General features: G+C 43.6%; 1 pseudogene across 1 annotated transcript; it reads left to right on the top strand.

The window, feature by feature from the left end:
- The first annotated feature begins 1,118 nt into the window (after positions 1–1,118).
- On the top strand, positions 1,119–7,488 carry LOC308566263 (alpha-N-acetylgalactosaminide alpha-2,6-sialyltransferase 2 pseudogene; annotated as a pseudogene). The gene is made up of 2 exons: positions 1,119–1,169; positions 6,529–7,488. The product of its transcript is annotated as an alpha-N-acetylgalactosaminide alpha-2,6-sialyltransferase 2 pseudogene (transcript).
- The last annotated feature ends 248 nt before the right edge of the window (positions 7,489–7,736 follow it).

Here is a 7,736-nt window from a genome sequence, read left to right as displayed (position 1 = left end):
ATCTTTACTGATTTTCTGTCTGCCGGGTCTGTCTCCAACTATAATAGAGCCTTCATCTATTTCTCCTTGAAGTTCTATCAGTTTTTGCCTCCTGTATTTTGATGCTTTCTTGTTAGGTGGATACACAGTAAGGATTAAATCTTCTTGGTGAATTGACCCCTTCATCATTATGGATTGTCCTCTATCCCTGAGAATATTCCTAGCACTGAAATCTTTGTCTGAAATTAGTACAGCTACTCCAGCTTCCTTTGGTGAGTGTCGATGTGGTTTATTTTTATCCATCCCTTTACTTTTATTTAATCTCTGTGTTTTTAGGTTTAAAGTGGATTTCTTGTAAACAGCACATAGACAAGTCTTATTTTTTTACTCAAACAGTCTGTCTTTTAGCTAGTCACATTTAAAATGGCTATTGATATAGTTGGATTAATATCTACCATGTCTGTAATAGTTTTCTATTCATTCTTCTTCTTCACTGTTTTTCTTTGTGTCATTCACTCTTTTTTATTTTTGGTTTTAAGTGAGAATTTTATATGATTCCCTTTTCTTTCTTCTCTTAGCATACCAATTACACTTCTTTTTAAAATTATCTTAATGGTTGCCCTAGAGTTGGTAATAGACATTTGCAATTACTCTGTCTACTTGCAAATTACACTATACCATTTCATGAGTTGTGCATGTATCTTCTAACAGGAAATTTCCAATGCCTCCCTCCTGGTCCTTATTGCATTGCCGTATCCATTTCACTTATTCATAAGTTATAATCAGCCAATACCTTGTTGCTATGATTATTTTCAACAAACTGTTGTCTGTTGAATCAATTAAAAAAAAAAAAAAGTTTTTATTTTACCTTTACTTAATCATTTTCCAATGCTTCCCCTTTCCTTAGGTAGATCAGAGTTTTTGAGTGATATACTTTTTCTTCTCTTTGAAGAACTTTTTAAATTTTTTTAAAACATTTCTGCAAAGCAGGCCTACTGGCAAAATTTTTTTTTCTTCTGTCTCAGAAAGTTTTATTTTTCCTTCACTGTTAAAGAATCATTTCACTGGATACAGAATTAAAGGTTTTTTTTTTCTCTTTCAGTACTTTAAATGTTTCACTTCGCCCTCTGCTTGCTGGCATGGCTTTGGATAGGACGTCCACAGTGATTCTGATCTATGTTTCTCTACAGGTAGGGTTTCCCCCCCTCCCCTCTCCCACCCAACTCGCAGCCCCAGTTTCCTTCAAGATTTTCTTTAATGCAGTTGGGATATAGTATGCTTAGTTATAGAGTTTGTAACATTTGTTTTGCTTGATCTCCGAGCTTCCTGGACCTGTGGTTTGGTACCTGTCATTATTTTTAGAAAATTCTCATCTATTATAATTGTAGCTATTATTTTTCTGAATTGTGGTCTCTTTCTGAATATTACACCTTTTGTAATGATCCCACGGTTCTCAACTGTTTTGTTCCTAATTTTTCTTATCCTTTTTGCTGTTTAGTCTGGGAAGTTCCTATTGACATATATTCAAGCTTCCTGATTCTTTCCTTGGCCATTTCAGGCTACTGGTGAGCCCACCAAAGGAATTCTTTATTTCTGTTGCAGTGTTTTTTTTATTTTTAGCATTTCCTCTCTTAGAGTTTCCATCTTTCTGCTTACATTACCCATCTGTCCTTGCATGTTGTCCACTTTTTCCACAAGAGCCATTTTGCATGTTAACCCCAGTTATTTTAAATTGCTGGTCCAATAATTCCAAAATTCTGCTATATTTGAGTCCAGTTTTCATGCTTCCTTTGTCTCTTCAGATTGTATTTTTGTTTCTTAGCATGTCTTATAAGTTTCTGTTGAACGTTAGACCTGATGTACTAGGTTAATGGGACTGAGGCAAATAGGCCTTTAGTATGACAATGCTTATCTGGCAAAGAGTAAGGCTGTGTTTACTGTTTCTGTAGCTGTGGTGTCAGAGGCTAAACTTTCCTTTATTTCTTGTTTTTGTCTTCCCTGTTGTCCTGGGTTTCTCTAGAGGCTCCTTCTTAAATAGAATCCACACCTTGCCACTGTTTCAACTGTTATCTCCTGTTAGACAGGAGACCTATTGGTGTACTGGTAAGATATACGGGAGGGGAAATATTCTCTAATTCTATGATTAGGTCTCAGTCTTTTATCAACCTGTGTCTCTGGGCTGTGACTTTTACTGGTGCTTCTCAGATTACCCCTCTCTCCTTAGGTAAGACAAGAATGCAAGATGAGGCTGGAGTTCGATAATTTCTATTTGTAAATATGTTTTTTTATTGATTTTAGAGAGAAAAGGAGAGGAATAGAGAGAGAAACATCGATGAGAGAGAAACGTCATGGAAAGGCTGCCTCCCACATGCCCCTGAACCTGAGCATGTGCCCTGATGGGGAATTGAACCGGGGAATTTAACTGGTGACCTCCTAGTTCATGGGTCAATGCTCAACCACTGAGCCAAGTGGCCAGGCTAGAGTTGGATAATTTCTTTCACCCAGGGTGGTTAGGCTCTAGAAAACCCTACTTGGTTAGGCTCAGGTAGTTTCCCTTGCAGATTGGCGGTTGTTATAAAGAACAAAGTATTCAGAGCTTATGTAAAAAACGTTACTTTCTCACTTCCTCTGTCAGAAACATAAATCGATTTTTCTCCGATCTTTAGAGTGAGAACTCAGTGCAGCTCTTGGCTGGTAAACTTGAGGTTGGGTCCCCAGGGGTTCTTATCTCTCAAGCTGGCCAATGCTTCATCTTCAGCAATTATTTAATCACCACTTAAGTGTTCCTAACAGGCACAGCAGCTTCTGCTCTTGGTAAGCTGTGATTATCTGTATTCACCTGCCTCTCCACTTTTCATGTCAGTGGTTTGCCCTGTCACTTCATTTCTCTCATGGATTTAAGAAGAGTTGTGGATTTTCAGTTTGTTCAGCTTTTCTTTTCTTGTAAAAACAGAAATGATGATACTACACTTTTTGTACATTATACTGGAAACTAAAAACTTTTTATTTTATTTTAAAAAATATATCTTTATTGATTTCAGAGAGAGGAAAGGAGAGGGAGAGAGAGAGAGAAACGTCAACGACAAGAGAGCCATTGATCGGCTGCAGCCCGCAACCCGGGCATGTGCCCTGACCAGGAATCGAACCGATAGCCTCGATCCTAGGTCAAAGCTCAACCACTGAGCCACGCCTGGCCAGGCTAAAAACTGCTTTTTAGATATTATAGATTGGACATGTTTAATAGGAAAAAGAGTTGTACCTAATAATCATTAGATTCTCTTCCAGGTCTGATTTTTTTTTCTAATTCTAACAAATTCTGCCCTGTATGTTGAAGCAGTTGCAAAGCCATTAAATATTTCTTTGCCATTGCACTTTTGAAGCAATATACAAATGAGGTGGCAGAACATCTGGCTCTAAACCATGCAAGTGATATCTTGATCTCAGCTTATCACTTTTGCTGTGGTCTAGAAAAAGTTGCTGCGTATCTCTGGATTTCAACTTCACCTGTGAAATAAGCAGTCAACTTAAATTGCGATTAACATGGACATTCTGCTATTCTAGAGGATGATTCTTTAAAGGGTTCTTAGCAAAAACGGGCCTATTTTCTTGCACACAACCTTAGCTCTTACCCATGAAATACTTTATTAGCATTAATCAAATAGCTATTGTCAGTAGTGGATCTGGGTACTCTATCTGGCAGCCTTCCATTTCCTAAATGGACTTGCTGGTGCTCCAGTTTATTTTAAACATAAGAAATGTAGTTCCTGGTGGTTATCAGATCTCCTGAAATCTAGACAAATTGGACTCAGCAGAGCAAGGTAGCTTTTGAATAGCTGATTAATTGAAAGGGGAATAAAAGCTACAGACATTAAATACTGATTTTTCAGTCCTTAATACTCAAATTGTTGAATTTGTCAATACATTCTGTTAGAGCATGAACAGCTCAGTCAGCTGGCTACTTAGGCTACAATGCTCCAACAAGGTACAATTTGCTTCTGCTTTACAGATTTGAATATATTTTTTGTATAAATTGACCAAGCAGATGTTCTTTTGTTACTATGTAGGCATGGAATGATTCTACTATGGCCTGTATGAAATAAATTGACATTTCTTCTGTACTTTCATCTTCTAAACAATTCAAATATCATTTACTCAATATATATGGCATGTCAGATACTATTTTAAAGTTTGGAAATAAAGAAATAAAAAACGATAGGCAAGTCCTCAAAGAGTTCATAATTTTGTATGAATCAGAAACATCCTAGTGAAGTTAGGTCTTTGAAAGTTGTACCAGAGCTATAGAAACTGATTTAAGAATCAACCTATAGATGGTAAATAAAAACAGGAATGCAGATGAGCTCTACCAAAGAGGGGAACCTTAGAATCCTTAACATTTAAAGAGTCTCTGTGACAGGAAAAAGTACTGAAAAGAAATATTCAGGGAATATTCAGGGAATATTAGGGAATTAAAATTTTGTCTTTATGAAAACCCCAAGACAAGGTTTGAGTGCAGGACATTTATTTGGAATGACCCTAGGAAGTACCAGTAGATGAGTGAAGAGGTGAGACAGGGAAGAGAGGAAACCCAGTAAAGGTTGCTTTATGGAGCAGTTTACAAATGTGAGCAACTGAAGCTCAACTTCACTGTGGAACTCTGAGACCCAGTACAGATATGTGTTGTAAAATTGTCTTGCCTCTGGGGTGCAGGGGTTGAAGTATCTGTATAGCAATTGATGTTAGTCATTGGGGTGGTTCTCAGGGGTTGTTAATTCCCTGACACTGTAGGCCTGTCACATGAGCATTGAGTGGGTTCCAGTGGCCAGAGAACTCTCAGGCTAGAGTATCTGGTGCTGGTGACAGTAAGTCTGGGCTGTCATGCGCGGAAAGGATAAGTGCTTAAGAGCTATGGAAGAAACATTAACAGCACCTGTTACAGTTTAGTGCAGTGGGGACCAGGGAAGAGAGAATTTCTAGCAGGTGGGAGTATGAACAATGCCAAAAAGACTGACAACTCAAATAAGTAAAAGAAAAACTGAGAATGAGTCAGAAGCCAAGGGGAAGGTGCTAATAGAAATGGAAAAAAAAAAAGTAGAGATTATAAAAAGGAGATAGGGGATGAATAATTGATAGAGTAAGATGAAGGAAGAGATGGAATGAGGGTGTGTGAATATTTATAACTAAAATAAAAAAATCACACAAAGACAAATTAAATAAAATTATCATTAAAAAATAAAAATAGCCTTTTATGGTTTAATTCCTATATCAGCGTATTCAGGAGACTCTCCTTGAACTGCTAAGTCTGGCTTAAGTGCCATTTCTTTTCTTTCCGATGTACCCTTTGCCTATTTCTATGATGGAATCTACCACACAGACTCCAAATTCTTCATTTACTACTTATGCAGAGATGTTATCAGGCGCAGACAGACGTTACGGTGCCATTTGGTTCATTTGAGCTATAAAGCTCTGAATTACTTTGTGCCCAGCAATCTTAGGGCACATGAATAGAAACTAAACCAGCATCCTGGGGGATATAAACCTGGCCACACAGTGTCCATTCCAAACAAGTTAGTCTCATCCTTGACGGTTCCTCCCGACACACTGATGAGTTGTTGCATGGCAGCCCAGCATCAGAATACAGAATGATTTCGTTTTAGCTATTACATTTTTCCTAAACAGGCTCTAGATGGAGACATTCATCTACTGTTCTTCTGTCTTCTCAACAGTTGAGGTGAACAAAATACTCAACAACAGAAAAAGTAAAAGTAAATGAAAATTATTCCTCATGTTTAAGCCTCTCCAAGACTCATGGAAATGATTTAGAGTATCACCTAAGGCAGATAAGATATGAAAAATATTTTTGAATTGTTAATCCAGATAATTTATTAAAGTGGGAGACTGCCGCGTGCTGCCTCTTTCCATATATGGTACCGATCAGTTGCCTTTTTATATGGGATGAACTCAATCAGACATACAAAGGGGTTCAGGCGTTTCCATTTCTGTTTTAAAATCCGCATTTCGTAAACAACAATGGGGAACAGCAAAGGGAATCGGCCATAGAGAGACAAAGCGCAACATTTGCAACTGTTCTTGCGTAGATTTTAACATTTAGTTAAGGCTTAAGGAATTTTATTATTATTATTATTATTATTATTATTATAGAATAATCGTGCGCATCACCTTCCCAGTAAATGGGCTACTCTGCACCCTGAATACATACGTTTGGAGAAGGACAATTCATTAATCTGGATGCCAGAGAGAGACACGGGCCGGTGTTAGAACTAACCGAGCCCGGACCCGCCGGGCGAGCGCCGGGGCCTCTGAGCCTGTTTCCTCCGCCGCCCGCGGACGCCCCCGGTGCCCCGCGCCCCCCGGTGCCCCGCGCCCCCGCGGGCGGGATTGTGACGGAGCGCAGGCGGCGCGGGGCGCTGGCGGGGCCCAGCCCGGCGCGGCCGCAGGATGCTGGGCAGGTGGCTCCCGGGGCTCTGGCTGCTGCTGCTGGCCGCGGGCGCCGGGCTCCTGGGCTCCTGGTACCTGGCGGCGGGGCCCGAGGCGGCGGCGCGCCCCCAGGCCTGCCCGCGCCCCCGGGCCGCGGCGCTGCAGCGCCTCCCGCGCTTCCAGCGCCTGGTGGACCTGTCCGCCCCGGTGCTGCTGTGGGCCGGCCTGCTCACGCCGCAGCTCTGGGACGACCTGAGCCAGCTCCAGGGGCCCTACGGCTGGAGCGGCCTGTCGCGCGAGGCCGTGGCCTCCACGCTGCGCCTGCTGCGGGGCGGCGAGAGCGCGCGGCTCCTGGCGGCCGCGCCGGGCGCGCGCTGCGTGCGCTGCGCCGTGGTGGCCAACGGCGGCATCCTCAACGGCTCGCGCCAGGGCCGCCGCATCGACGGCCACGACTACGTCTTCAGGGTCAACGGCGCGGTGACCGAAGGCTTCGAGAGCGACGTGGGCACCAGGACCTCCTTCTACGGCTTCACGGTGAACACCATGAAGAGCTCCCTGCGCAGGTACCGGCACCTGGGCTTCCTCGCGGTGCCCCGGGGGCCCGGCCTGAGCTACGTCTTCATTCCCACCGGCCTGCGCGACCTCCTCATGCTGCGGTCGGCCCTTCTGGGGGTGCCTGTCCCCGAGGGCGAAGACAAGGGGGACAGGCCTCAGGCCTACTTTGGGCCGGGCGCCCCTGCAGGTAAGTTCAAGCTGCTGCACCCCAAGTTCATCCAGTACCTGACCCTGAGGTTTCTGAACTCGAGCCTGAGTGACGGGCGGACGGAGGGCATATACATGCCGAGCACCGGGGCCCTGATGCTGCTGGCGGCTTTGCACACCTGTGACCAGGTCAGTGCCTATGGATTTATCACGGAAAACTACAGGGCGTTTTCGGAACACTATTTTGACCGGAAAAAGAAGCCACTGCAGTTTTATTCCAACCACGATCTGCTGCTGGAGGCCAGGCTGTGGGAAGACTTGCACAAGGCTGGCGTCATTCAGCTGTACCAGAGCAGACCCCGAAGTTCCTGACCTCGCGTCTCCCCGCAAGGTCTTCGCTCCCATCCCCTCGGTGGCCCAGACCTTTTTCTTTTTTCAGCCTATGCGAGGAGTTCCATCTCCCTGCTCCCCTCTCCTTCTGTCTGAGGGGGGGGGGCATGGAAGGTTTCTGGGAAGGTGGGTTCAGGACTCTCACCAAATGTGAGACACCGAACCTTCCCCTGACACTTCCAGGAGAGCGTTTTCCCTCTGGATCTTCCATAGACATTCCAGCCTTAGCC

Source organism: Miniopterus schreibersii (assembly GCF_964146895.1).
Source record: "Miniopterus schreibersii genome assembly, chromosome: 13".
Lineage (NCBI taxonomy): Eukaryota > Metazoa > Chordata > Mammalia > Chiroptera > Miniopteridae > Miniopterus > Miniopterus schreibersii.
Note: the sequence above shows the minus strand (reverse complement) of the source record. Positions and strands in the feature narration are given on the sequence as shown.